At 43.3% G+C, this 14,275-nt stretch overlaps 1 protein-coding gene across 6 annotated transcripts in view; it reads right to left on the bottom strand.

The window, feature by feature from the left end:
- Nucleotides 1–14,275, bottom strand: part of mbnl2 (muscleblind-like splicing regulator 2) — a 195,176-nt gene that overhangs the window by 129,399 nt on the left and 51,502 nt on the right. For 3 of the 6 annotated variants that reach the window (XM_072258810.1, XM_072258815.1, XM_072258817.1), the window contains exon 1: nt 10,117–10,244. The exons of 1 other annotated variant lie outside the window; for it this stretch is intronic. The gene's annotated coding sequence lies outside the window, so the exon portion shown is untranslated. Of the gene's footprint in view, nt 1–10,116; nt 10,246–14,275 lie in introns of those variants that run through there. 2 more of the 6 variants (XM_072258814.1, XM_072258816.1) reach the window with 2 other exon arrangements.

Genomic DNA, 14,275 nt, shown 5'->3' with positions numbered 1-14,275 from the left:
AAGTAAACAAATCAGATGCCCAAGACACTCAAATGGACACTGGCAATTAACTTTAGAAGTTGCTCATCTACAATGCCTTGTAAAAACATTCAGCCCCCAACCGTTTGTTCACATTCAATCACGAATTCTGATCAATTTAATTGAGAATTTTTATTTGTGAATCACATGCTCCCCTTTTCACAGTACAGCCCAAAAGAAAAACAGAGGAAATTGAAAAGCATGAAAAACTAAGAATTCGAAACTGAAATGTCAGCAATTCAATGAGCGCTTCCCCTTTGCTCAGTACTTTGTTGAACCACCTCTCGCAGCTACTACAGCCAGTAGTCTTTTGGGATAATTCTCTATTAGCTTTGCAAAAGGTGATGGAGTAAGATTTGCCCATTCCTCCTTGCAAAATTGCTCAAGCTGTGCCAGGTTAGTTGGGGAGTCTTGAGCTCTTGCCAAAGATGTTTGATAGGGTTAAGGTCAGGACTCCTGCTGGCCCACTCAAGGACGTTAATTCTTTTCATTTGAAGTCACCCCTGTGGTTGCTCTGGCAGTGTGCTTTGGGTTGTTGTCTGCTGAAAGTCAAGCAGTTTAAACTTTCTGGGAGATGCTAGCAGGTTTTTATCCACGATCTCTCTGTATTTAGCAGCATGCATCTTCCCATTAATCCTGACCAGATTTACAGTCCCTGCTGCTGAAAAGTATTCCCACAGCATGATGTCACCTGTATCTCTACCATACTTTACAGTAGGGATGGTGTTACCTGGGTTAAGGTCAGGACTCCTGATGCGCAGCATTAGATTTATGCCACACTTACCACTTAGTGTTGAGGCCAAAAAGTCAGTATCATCCAACCCACAAGACCTTTTCCACACCTTTACAGCATCTTCTAAGAGATGCTTTGCAAAGTCTTTACAGGTGGGGATATAAGACAAGGTTTCTTCCTTGCCACTCTTCCATATATATCCTTTTTATACAAGACCTTAGAGATTGTGAAGCCAAAAACTTCATCTCCAGTTAACAGTCACTGACTTCTGCAGCTCACTTCAGAGTGAATGCTGTTATCACAGTAGCCTCTCTTACAAGTGTCATTCTCTCCAGTAATAAGGTTTAGCGGGGCAGCCTGATCTAGGCAGTGTTGTTGTGGTTTCACGATGGACAGCACTGAGCTCTGAGGTACGTTTACTGCCTTTGAGATGGTCTTGTACCTGCCACAGCTTTTTGCTCGCCATTTACATTTCACTGACTTGTTTTCAATGCTCTTATGTCTTCATTTTGGTTTGGTCTGTTGAAAATCTATCATACTGTTCGACCTTAAAGAGAGAGAGGTATTTATTCCTAGGAATTTACTGTAAACAGGTGACCCTCCAATTTTCTATATTAACAAATTGGGTGAGTTGGTAAGGTGATGCACAGAATTGCAGCAGAGAAAAGTCAGCACAGTAATTACAAAGGGGTGAATACTTTTTTAGTCTCACAATTTCAGTTTTTAACTTTTAGTAAATTATTGACAGGTTTTGGAATTTTTCATTTGATTTGAGATGATGCACAAAGCTTTGCATGTTATCTCAAAAAATCCAACTTCAATATATTTTAAATTTAGAGACAGTATAATTTAAAAATTGTTGTGGGCGATGAATACTCTTAAGGCACTGTATCTATTGGTCACAAAACATTCTGTATTTGCTGAACATTGTTGTAATCTCTATAACACGCAAATTCTCAGTTAGTTTTGTTTCTGTTACAATAAGCCACAATGCCCACAGCACTGGAAATATCAACCTACCATTATGAAGAAAGGCAAAGTAGAACAGTTCTGGTGAATTACTTTATTTGCAATGTTGGAAGTGCCAGTTCGAGATAATATGTTTTGGATTAAACATGTCCCTGATCAATTCTCAGCCCCTTGCAAGAGTGTTGGGTGGGCTTAGTGAAGGCAGCAAAAGAGGGAAAAGAGGAGAATTCAGTAATACTGTTCTGATTGCTGGCTAAAGGGAAAACAGTGTCTTAACTGACATATTTTAAAAGGGGATACATATTTTAAAAACATTTTTGCATCTATCTGGGTCATCAAGGCATTGGCCTACTGAACAAATATCCGTTTGGTCATGACATCTGCAAAGCCCAAAGCACTCAAGGCTCAGTGAGACTGAGACACGTGGTGTTTAATCCTGCCCTGTGAGATCATCGAAACTTGTTCTCAGAACGGACATGTGGTTATGACAGAATGCATCTCTTTATACACCACACTGATACATTGTACGAATCGCAACAAATACCCAGCAGGTCAGGCTGCTTATGTGATAAGAGAAACAGAGTTAATGTTTTAGATTAAAGGCCCTTGTGATGCTCTACAAAAGTGTCTGACCTGAAATACCAACTTAATTTCCCTTCCCACTGTTGCGGCCTGACCCACTGAGTATTTGCAGCTGCATGTTTTTATTTTAGATTTTGAGCATCTGCAGATGGTCAACTTTCACGCTGCTTGAATAAGCCGTCACTAGCACATCAACTTACCAATACCAACTGATAAAATCCAAAAGATATAAAATCAAACAGATTGTACCTAACTATCCCATTTCAAATGAAAATACTATCAAAAAAATTGCTTAACTAAACCCTCAACATTACAGCTCGCTCACTGGATTACCCAATTACACATAGAACATGACAGCACAGTATAGGCCCTTTAGCCCACAATGTTGTGCCGACCTTTTAACTTATTAGAACATAGAAAGCCTACAGCACAATACAGGCCCTTTAGCCCACGAAGCTGTGCCGAACATGTCTTTAACTGAGAAATTACCTAGGGTAATAGCCCTCAGTTTTTCTGAGCTCCATGTACCTGTCCAGGAGTCTCTTAAAAGACCCTATTGTGTCCGCCTCCACCACTGTCGCCAGCAGCCCATTCCACGCACTCACCACTCTCTGCATAAAAAAAACTTACCCCTGATATCTCCTCTATACCTACTTCCAAGCACCTTAAAACTGTGCCCTCTCATGCTAGCCATCTCAGCCCTGGCGAAAAAGCATCTGACTATCCACACGATCGATGCCTCTCATCATCTTATACATCTCTTATCAGGTCACCTCTCATCTTCCATCGCTCCAAGGAAAGGACAAGTTCACTCAACCTATTCTCATAAGGCATGCTTCCCAGTCCAGGCAACATCCTTGTAAATCTCCTCTGCATCCTTTCTATGGTTTCCACATCCTTCCTATAGTGAGACAACCAGGGTGTTACTCCAAGATAAATCTAAACCTTCTCTACTATATAGCCCTCCATTTTTATATTATCCATGTGCCTATCTAAGGCACAAGGGACTGGTGATCTTGGAAATCCAGAACAATACACACAGAATGCTGGAGGAACTCACCAGGTCAGGCAGCATCTATGGAAATTAATAAAGAGTTGACATTTTGGGCCTAGACCCTTCTTCAGAACTGGAAAGGAAGAGGAAAGATCCCAGAATAAAAAGGTGTGGGGAGGGGAGGGAGGATAAGCTAGAAAGTGATAGGAAAAGCCAGGTTTATTGTAAAGGTAAAGAGCTGGAGAAGACAGAATCTGACAGGAGAGGACAGTGGATCATGGGAGAAAGGGAAGAAGCAGGGGTACTGTGCGAGGTGATAGGTGGGTGAGGAGAAGAGGCCAGAGTGGGGAATAGCAGAAGAGAGAAGGGGGAGGGAAAAAAAACCAGAAAGAGAAATTGATGTTCACAGCATGTGGTTGGAGGCTACTTAGATGGAATATGAGATGTTGCTCCTCCACCCTGAGAGTGGCCTCATCGTGGCAGAAGAGGAGGCTATGGACAGACATGTCAGAACAGGGATGGGGATAGGAATTAAGATCATTGGTCACCGGGAAAGTCCGTTTTGGGCAGATGGAGTGGTCCCCCAATTTACATTGAGTCTCACCAATGTAGAGGAGCCTGCGTCGGGAGCACTGGATACAATAAGATGACTCCACCAAATTCACAGGTGAATTAGTGAGGGCAACGTCAATGGTGGAGGAAGGGAAACCCTATTCTTTGAAGTAGAAGGACATCTCTGATGTCCTGGAAAGTTTCTTAAAAGTTCCCAATGTATCTGTCTCTACCACAACCTTTGACAGGGCATTCCATGTACACATCACTCTCTGGGTAAAGAACTTACCTCTGACATTCCCCACCCCTATATTTTCTCCAATCACCTTGAAATTATGCCCCCGGGCATGAGCCGTTTCTACCCTGAGAAAATGTCCCTGGCTATCCACTCTATCTAGTCACCACTATCAAATCACCTCTCATCTTCCTTCGCTCTAAAAAGAAAAGCCTTAGTTCACTCAACCAAATTGAATATCCCATGTTACATATTTTATAACATGAGATCTCCACTGTGCTAATATTCTTCATTGCATATGAATACTTTAATATTCAAGACTGACAAATTACCATATAATAAAACATAATTCCAAGAGTACTTCAAAATTTTGCATTTGGTTTAAATATAGCATTCATACACTAGAACAGACCTAACACTCCAAAATTCCTGACAAACCGTACAATTGTACATTTTAAAAACAGTGTAAGCTTGTCAGAAAGATAAAACAAGATTTGATTTACTCTTCACGGTATAAAATAGAGGAGGTACCTATTTAAAGTAACCAGTGAGTGTATACTTGAATCTTCTGCTGCTATAGCTCATCCATTTCAAATGTTGATGTGTTCTGCATTTAGAAATGCTCTTCTGTACACCACTGTTGTAACTTAAGCTTATATGAGTTACTGTCACCTTCATCAGCTTGAATCAATCTGTCTTTCTCATTAACAAGGAGTCTCTGCCGACAGAACTGCCATTCACTGGATGTTTTTGGATTTTCACACCATGCTCTGTAAGTTCTAGAAACTGTTGTGTGTGAAAATCTCAGGAGATCTGTGGTTTCTGAGGTACTCAAAGCACCCTGTCTGACACCCACAATCGTTCCAAGGTCAAAGTCACTTAGATCGCATTTCTTTCCCATTCTGATATTAGGTCTGAACAGCAACTGAACCTGTTGATCATGTTTGCATACTTCTATGCACTGAGTTGCTGTCACATTATTGACTCATTAAATATGTGCATTAATGAGCAAGTGTACCAGTGTACCTAATAAAGTGGCCACTGAGCATACATCAAAGAATGCATCAGAAAAATCTTCGAATCAGAATCAGGTTTAATATCAGTGGCATATGTCATGAAATTTGCTGCTTTGCAGCAGTTGAACCTTGCTGCATATAATAAAAAAACTACAAATTACAATAATTATATATATTAAAATAAGTTAAATATGTAGTGCCAAATGAGAAAAAATAGTGAGGTAGCATTGTCTATTCATCAGTCTGAGGGCGAAGGGGAAGAAGCTGTTTTTGAAATGTCGAGTGTCCCCCTCCAGGCTCAGATTCAACGTTTCAGATGCAATTGTAGATAATTTAAGGAATCGGTAAACTTGTGTGCAGTGACAATTATTCATTGGTCTTTTTCTCTGCTGCTTGCAGAGGGGGAATGCAAATGGAAAAGCCCTACATCTTTGTCAAACTTTCAATTAAATGTACACTGAAAAGAAAATATAACATTAGCTTAAAACGTTTGAATCTTTTAGTATACATAAGTGCATCTGAAGCATGTTCATTCATCTTTAAGTTCAATATTGGCTCTTTTATTAAAAAAACATTATTGTTTTATCTTGTTCGGTTCAAGCTATGCTCCTGCCTGTGGTAATCTTGCATGTTGGATCTTGCAAAATAGTACAGTGTCCTAAACACATTAACACTGCAATTTTGCAATCTCTCTCTGTATTTCAGGACTGGGGAAATTGAGCTGGGTTCCATTATTTTATGCTGTCATTTTATACTGTACTACTGAGGCAAAAAAACATCTAGTCACTCATCATTTTTCCAGCTGTCTAAAAGTCTTAGGCACTGACACTGAGAGTACAGTGGGTCAGTCAGCTCATTTCCACAGTGGCCAATAGTGACATTTTTTTAGGTTATTTCTTTTTCCCAGCTCCCTGCTGGAATTACTTAATTTACTGCTAGCACAGTTCTCAGTTCAATGCACTGCAGTTACACTTCTTCAAGTACTTTTTAAATACAATCAAGTTGATTTTGCTTCCTCCACCCACTGAAGCAATAAACTCCACATCTCCAATACTCAATGAATGAAAATACTCTTATCTTAGTTTCCATAAGACTAGGAGAGGCCATTCAATCCATTCAGACTACTCTGCCATTCAACTACTCTGATTTATTTTCCCAATCAACCCCATCCTTCTGTTTTCTTCCCCATAAACTTTGACACCCTTATTAATTAAGAACCTATCAACCTCTTCTTTAAATATAGCCAAAGACTTGGCCTCCACAGCCATCCGCAGCAATGAATTCCACAGATTCACACCCCTCTGGCTCTAAAGAAATCCATCTTCATCTCTGATTTCCTCTCCAATTGCATCCCTTTTCATTTATCCACCCCTACCAAGGTAAATATTGCTCTCGATCACAAGAGGCACTGCAGATGCTGTGATCTGGAGCAAAAAAAAACAAACTATGGAGGAACTCGGCTGGTCGAGCAGCATCCGGGGAGGGAAGTGATGTCCGATGTTTTGGGTTTAGGCCCTTCATCAGGACTGGAGGTGGAGCAAAGGTAACCAGGATAAAGAGGCAAGAGGGAGGGGTGAGGCAGGAAGTGGCATGTGGTGGGTGGAACCAGATGTGGAGGGAGATGATGAGCAGATGGGGCCAAGTGGGGGAGGGATGGAGTCATGAGACAGTGAATGGTGGGTGGTAGGTAGCGAAGGCAAGAGGAGGAAAGGGATAGTGGAGACAGCTGGGGAAGGAGGAGGTATGTGATAAGTGGAACCATACAGAGCAGGCATTGCCAACCTGGGATCCACGGACTCCTCGGTTAATGACAGGAGTCCATGGTGTAAAAAGAGCTGGGAACCCCTGATATACAGGAAGGTTGATGGACAGTTGCATTCAGTTTGGGATTACTTTCTGCAAATCAAAGGTGCAGTTGCCTGTACCCTAGCTGTGCACGTCCATTTGTTAAGTATGTGGAATAGTCCTTGTTCCAAACCTACTAATACCAAACCCAATCCTTTCTCCACCACAGCAACAACTTCATTGGTGCTGCCTCCTGCAATTGTGCAGTATTTGTCAGTTTTATCACCTTGGCTACCAACATCCACTCTGCCCTCAAACGTGCTTGGACCATTTCTGGCATTTCGCTCCCTTTTACAGATCTCTCTCTGTCTCTCCATCTCAGGAAACATTTAGTATTACCCGCAGCTACGTTGACTACGTCTCCTCCCACCCACTCCTGAGTAATAATGCTATTTGTTTTTCTCAGTTTATCCATTTCACCCACATCTGCTCTGAAGACAAGTCTTTCCCTTCCGGCAATTCTGAAACGTCCTCCTTCAGGAAACAGGCCTTCTGTTCTCCCATGGCTGGAGCCCACACTCACTTTTCCACAATTTCCCTGCATTCCTGCTTTTACTAGTCCACCCCCAAAGACAGAACAGAGATGGAGTTCCCTTGTTCCCCATCAGTCTTCACAGCCAGCACAACACTCTCCACCATTTCCGAAAGGTCCATAAGCACATGAACACTACCTCATTATTCATCTTTTGCACTGTTATTCATTTTGCAATTTACAGTAATTTTTATATCTTGCACTGTACAGCTGTCACTAAACAGCAAATTTCATGATGTCTGTCAGTGACAATAAACCTGATTCTGAATCCTTCTTCCCGTTACTTCCTGTCTTCCAAAGGGACGAATCTTTCTGTGAGACCCTGCTTCATCCACCCCTGCTTGGCATTGGCACTTTCCACTGCAACTGTAGCAGGTACAAAACCTGGCCCTACACCTCTGCCCTCACCAGCAACTAGGTCCACCGACATATTTAACACTCCCAATGTGATCTTCTCCACGTCAGTGAGACCAAGCCCCGACTAGGTGAACGTTTTGCATTACATGCTGTGCGATATCAACGTGATTTCCCAGTTGCATGCCATCACAATTCCCCCTCCCATTCCGTCTGTCCTCACACTCCTCCACTGCCAGGATGACGTCAAACATAAACTAGAAAAACAACATCTCACACTCCACATTCAAAGTCTACAACCACAAGGTACGAAGAGTGAATTTCCCAACCCACACTCGCTGGCTCCATTCTCTCTCCTAGTTTGCCCCAACACTGCTCCTTCTCCTCCCCTGTGACTTACCTGGTTCTATCAGCTTATCACCTACACACTATATCTTCTGGTTCTCCTATAACCTCCCCCCACCATCATCTCCCTCTCCCCCATTTATCTGTTTCCTCCTCATTTTACAGATTCCTGCATCTGCACCCTTGTTTCCACTGATCACCTTCTAGCTCCTGTCCCCATCTCCACCCACCTGGTTCCATTACCTCCTTTGTTCTTATACATCTCTACCTATCATCCAATGCAGTTCCACTCCAACTCCACCCTTTCCTCCTCCGGCTCCATCTCCTCATCATCTCCCTCCTTACCCGGCTCCACCCGTCACCTACCAGCCCCTGCATTGCCCACTCCCTTTCAATTCTTTACACTGGCTCTTCTCCCTCTCCACGCCCAGTGCTGATGCAGGTTCTCCACCTGAAACGTGGACGATCCATCTGCCTCCTCAGTTGCTTCTTGACCTACTGAGTTCCTCCAGCAGTTATTTTGGGATATTTTACCTCAGCAAATGAGATTTCAATTTAAAGTCTCACCCTCAATGGAGTGAAAGGTGGTGAGATTGAAAGAGACAGCTCAACATCCTAAAGGTATGGCCACCAATAGTCAACGATTCAATGGATACTCAAGATATTAGATTTGGAACACAGATCTCTGCTATGCCACAGGAGGTCATTTATATTCATACCAACTCACAGCAGAACAAACCTAACAAGATTCCCTATCTTACTTCCCTTTGACCCAGCAACTTACTCTCTCTTGCTACTTTTCTGTTAAAAGCTAAAGTCTGTCCTGAGCCTCATAGGCTCATCAGGCCTGCACTTATGCAGGGTACAGTAGCCAATTAATCTACTACACAAATAAAAAGAAAACAAGGATGAGCAAGTTGAAAGATACGGTACTGCGTATCTGTTAGCTGGTGCACATTGGAGGGAAGTACTGACAGACATTGCAAGTGTGGGAATAAATGACAGAGAATTAGAACTCCAGCCAAACACTACTGGCAGAACTCCTTAACAAACAGTTTGGTCATGTTTGAAGTATGATTGCTTGGAACAAGGCGGCCTACATCCGGTTTAACTTTGAACCACACCCTGGTGAAGGGTATTTAATTACAGGCAGGTTGGATCAAAGATATCGTGATGAAATAGGACAACTTAGGTTGAGCAGGTGAAGTGAGGTGTTGGAAGCGTTGGGGAATACACTGAAGGGAGACAATAGGGACAAAAGGGATTGGGGATAGGGTGCAAATGGAGGACAGTGGGTAGGGAGGAGAAACAGAATCAAGGATAGGGCAGCATGGTGCATAGCGGTTAGCACAATGCTTTACTGTACCAGCAACGCAGGTTCAATCCCTGCTACTGCCTAAGGAGTCTGTACCTTCTCCCCGTGACCGCGTGGGTTTCCTCAAAACGGTCCAGAGACGGAAGGATTGCTGGGTTAATGATTAGGAATTGTCCAATGATGAGAATAGGATTAACTTGGGGGAATTGCTGGGCGGCGCGGCTCGAAAGGCCGACTCCACGCTGTATCACAGTAAATAATAATCAAGATAAATGGAAGTTGGGGGTAAATCATGCGAACAAGGCGCGTGTCACTGAAGGGGAGAGGTAACAGTGTTGGAGAGGGGTTATGCTAGGGCAGGGGCCATGGTGAGGGGGGTCACTGGAGAAGGGTCCACATCTCGGAGAGGAGGTGTCACGCTGATGGCCCAAAGTGAGGGGGGAAGAGGCCAAGAGGAGGTCTCGGTACCAAAGTTAGGGGGCGCGTTCACGTTGACGGGAAGGGGGCGGTGCCAACGTTAGGAGGCGTGGTCACGTTGAGGGGGGCCATGGTGATTGAGGGGGCATGGTGAAGGGAGCAAAGCGGGAAAATACTTAACGACAGGGCTGGGAAGAGTTACCACTCACCGCGACATGGCCTCGATCTTCAGCGATCTGACGCTCGGGTCTCCGGTGCAGCCAGACCGGGCGAGTTGGGAACGGAGCGGCCGCGGTGGCGCCTTCTCACTGCGCTGCCATCCGAAAGCGGAGGTGGAGCCGTCAATCATCAGCACAAGCCCCTCCTCTCGTAACGCCCCGCCCCTTGTCCCCGCCTCCTGACTGACAGTCGGCCCGGGCCATACCACCGAATAGGGTTTCCATGATACTGGTGAGTCCCACCAACAGAAGTGAAAACGCAATCCTGGGACAGCGCCAATGCCTAACCGTCAGTACCACGCATGGAAAATCACAAGACATTCGAACGAGCCTTGGTTCTCTCTTTAGTCTCATCCTTGTTTATACTCATTGGCTGTGCTCTACCTGGCACCCTGTTTGCCGGCAGCCGGCGGGAGGCTGTTGCCATGGCAACCCCGACAGGGCCCTGAGCTGGAATCTCGTGCTCGGCCTGCCGCGGGTTTCCTGCAAAACACCTATTTAATATACCAAACATGTTTGTAAAAGAAATGTTTCTTTTCCGTCGGAGACCCTTAAGTTGCCTTATGCTTTTTTCCCAATAAAATTGTTTATGTTTTCACTTGCAGGCTTTCTGTCATGAAATACCTGATTATTATTTCTACTCATTTCATTTTTTTGCTGCAAAACTTTGCATAAATAATTGAGTACTTCCGAGTAAAACAACTGCAGCAGCTTTGTCGGCTTCCAGAAATTTCAAACAGCGTGTGGGCCAAAGTTGTTGCTTATTCCTGCTTTTGAAATTAACGTTCTTAACTCAAAAACTGTAAAAGGCATACTATTTTGGAGGGAGATTGGGGAGCGAATTCATGCTGCTAATTTTTTAATTACACTGCAGATGTGCATCAGCATGGTGCGCTACCGTCAGAACACGTTTCTGTTGCAGTGTACGATTAGTGTTCGTCAAGGGGTTTATCTTTCACGTCTTTAAAAATTACTTTAAAGTCTTAAAAGATTATTCCAATTGCAGTGCAAGAAGCGCAGCAACGATCATTTGTTTCTAATGCTGTAGATTGAGTTATAAATATTGACAGCGGAATCCGTGGAGTGCTCCAACCCTCTTAACTTGAAACGTGTCATGGGACCCTTGCATTCACCTGACGGAGCATATGGCGCCTTAATTTAACATCCCACTGGATAAGTGACACCTCTGATATTGCAACACCTCCTCTCCTACATCTGGGATAGGATTCACACCAGCAGGACATTCCCCCACTCCCAAACACGCTCACTTAGAGGCAAAAGTGCTGTCAGCTGAAGCAAGAAACAGCAGGAAAATGCCTTTTGTATTTGGTCAGCGATTCAGAGGATGTTAGATTGGTCTGTTGTCACATACACCAGGGTGCAATGAAATTCCTTGACTGCATGAAGATCTCAGAGTAAACAGAGAACATGGTAATAATAAATACAGTGATGAAAGCACAACAGCAGAATGCTGCTAGGTTTGTAATGCAATCTGAAGTATTTACTGGCATTTATTTACTGGCATAATTTAGAACATAGAATAGTACAGCACAGTACAGGCCCTTCGGCCCACAATGTTGTGCCGACTCTCAAACTCTGCCTCCCATTTAAGCCCCCACCTTAGATTCCTCCATACCTGTCTAGTAGTCTCTTAAACCTCACTAGTGTATCTGCCTCCACCACTGACTCAGGCAGTGCATTCCACGCACCAACCACTCTCTGAGTAATAAACCTTCCTCTAATATCCCCCTTGAACTTCCCACCCCTTACCTTAAAGCCATGTCCTCTTGTATTGAGCAGTGGTGCCCTGGGGAAGAGTCGCTGGCTATCCACTCTATCTGTTCCTCTTATTATCTTGTACACCTCTATCATGTCTCCTCTCATCCTCCTTCTCTCCAAAGAGTAAAGCCCTAGCTCCCTTAATCTCTGATCATAATGCATACTTTCTAAACCAGGCAGCATCCTGGTAAATCTCCTCTGTACCCTTTCCAATGCTTCCACATCCTTCCTATAGTGAGGTGACCAGAACTGGACACAATACTCCAAGTGTGGCCTAACCAGAGTTTTATAGAGCTGCATCATTACATCGCGACTCTTAAACTCTATCCCTCGACTTATGAAAGCTAACACCCCATAAGCTTTCTTAACTACCCTATCCACCTGTGAGGCAACTTTCAGGGATCTGTGGACATGTACCCCGAGATCCCTCTGCTCCTCCACACTACCAAGTATCCTGTCATTTACTTTGTACTCTGCCTTGGAGTTTGTCCTTCCAAAGTGTATCACCTCACACTTCTCTGGGTTGACTCCATCTGCCACTTCTCAGCCCACTTCTGCATCCTATCAATGTCTCTCTGCAATCTTTGACAATCCTCTACACTATCTACAACACCACCAACCTTTGTGTCGTCTGCAAACTTGCCAACCCACCCTTCTACCCCCACATCCAGGTCGTTAATAAAAATCACGAAAAGTAGAGGTCCCAGAACACATCCTTGTGGGACACCACTAGTCACAATCCTCCAATCTGAATATACTCCCTCCACCACGACCCTCTGCCTTCTGCAGGCAAGCCAATTCTGAATCCACCTGGCCAAACTTCCCTGGATCCCATGCCTTCTAACTTTCTGAATAAGCCTACCGTGTGGAACCTTGTCAAATGCAAATTTACATATTACTATTTAACTATTTATGGTTCTATTACTATTTATTATTTATGAAGCAACTGTAACGAAAACCAATTTCCCCGGGGATTAATAAAGTATGACCATGACTATGACTATGGCTATGTATTGCAAAAAGAAACAAGATGTAGGGTTAAGGGTACAAGAATGTAAAAGGTAGTGTTGAGGTGGAAGACTCTCCATTCTCTTAATCTAAATAACAATTTATAGTTAAATGTGCATAAACATCACAGTAGGCGAAAAAGCCTATGAAGTAATTCTTGAAGTGAGGCTGTTGTGTTATGGAAAACAAGGCAGGCCTTTTGTGCACAACAAGCTCCCATGAACAAGCGTGACAACAGCAAAGGCTTATCTGGCCAGGATGACTGGAAACTGAAGTCGAAGATGCCTATAATCACCAAGATCAATTCAATGTATTCCCTATAGATTCCGGTGTTGTTAGTAAGATTAAGGAACTATTTCCTAGTTATATCAATCACTAAAACAAAATCAGTGGCTGGATTTCACTGAAGCATTACAATAAACAACTCTTGTCCCTGATTGCTGGTCAACTTATGCAAAAGTAAAATTGAACATTCTGTTCCAGAAAACAAATAAATAATTTAAATAATAGATTCAAAATCTAAATATCTTTACAAATAAAAAGTCTTAAGGCTTACGGGGAGAAGGCAGGAGATTGGGGCTGAGATGGAAAATGGACCAGCCATGATGAAATGGTGGGGCAGAGTCAATGGGCCAAATGGTGTAATTCTGCTTCTATAACTTATGGTCTTATGGCCTTAACAGTTCTCTTCCTAATTTTTTTTCCTCTAAGAGAACATCTTTACTAAGGTAAATTAACCCTCATTAACACCTGGAACCTTTCATTTCATTTTAAATTGAAATTATGATCAGATAACTATGGTCTGTAAGCTGGTATTCCATAATGTACATATGCACATGAAAATAAACACAACTTTGACTTTAACTTTGTGCTATCTGTGGTAAATGCTATCACAAGGTCAGAATTACGCAGGCACTGAGTCATAATGCTCCTTCTGCAGGAGTAGATGATGCCCCTGCAGCTGCAATACAGCTCTTGCTCTTTATTGCCCACTTTCTCTGTAACTGTAACACTATATCTCTGCATTCTGGTATGGCTTTTCCCCTGTACTGCCTCAAGGTAATTCTGTTTGGTAATGCTCTGTATGGATGGCACTGAAAACAGATATTTTCACTGTCCCTTTGAACTGGTGACGATAATAAACCAATTTACCAATTAATGTAAATGGACGCCTAATGGCGAATACAGACTCAGCAGGCTGAAGAAAGATCTTCAGTTTTACTTAGTTATCCTTGGTATTGTTGGATGCATCACTGCTTGGTACGGCAACTGCTCTGCCTGTGACTGCAAGAAATTGCAGAGAGTTGTGGACACAGCTCAGCACATCACGGAAACCAGCCTCCCCTCCATGGACTCTGTCTAC

This window comes from Mobula birostris, chromosome 5, assembly GCF_030028105.1.
Source record: "Mobula birostris isolate sMobBir1 chromosome 5, sMobBir1.hap1, whole genome shotgun sequence".
In the NCBI taxonomy this organism is placed as follows: domain Eukaryota; kingdom Metazoa; phylum Chordata; class Chondrichthyes; order Myliobatiformes; family Myliobatidae; genus Mobula; species Mobula birostris.
The sequence above is the reverse complement of the archived record's forward strand: the minus strand, read 5'-3'. Positions and strand labels throughout refer to the sequence as shown.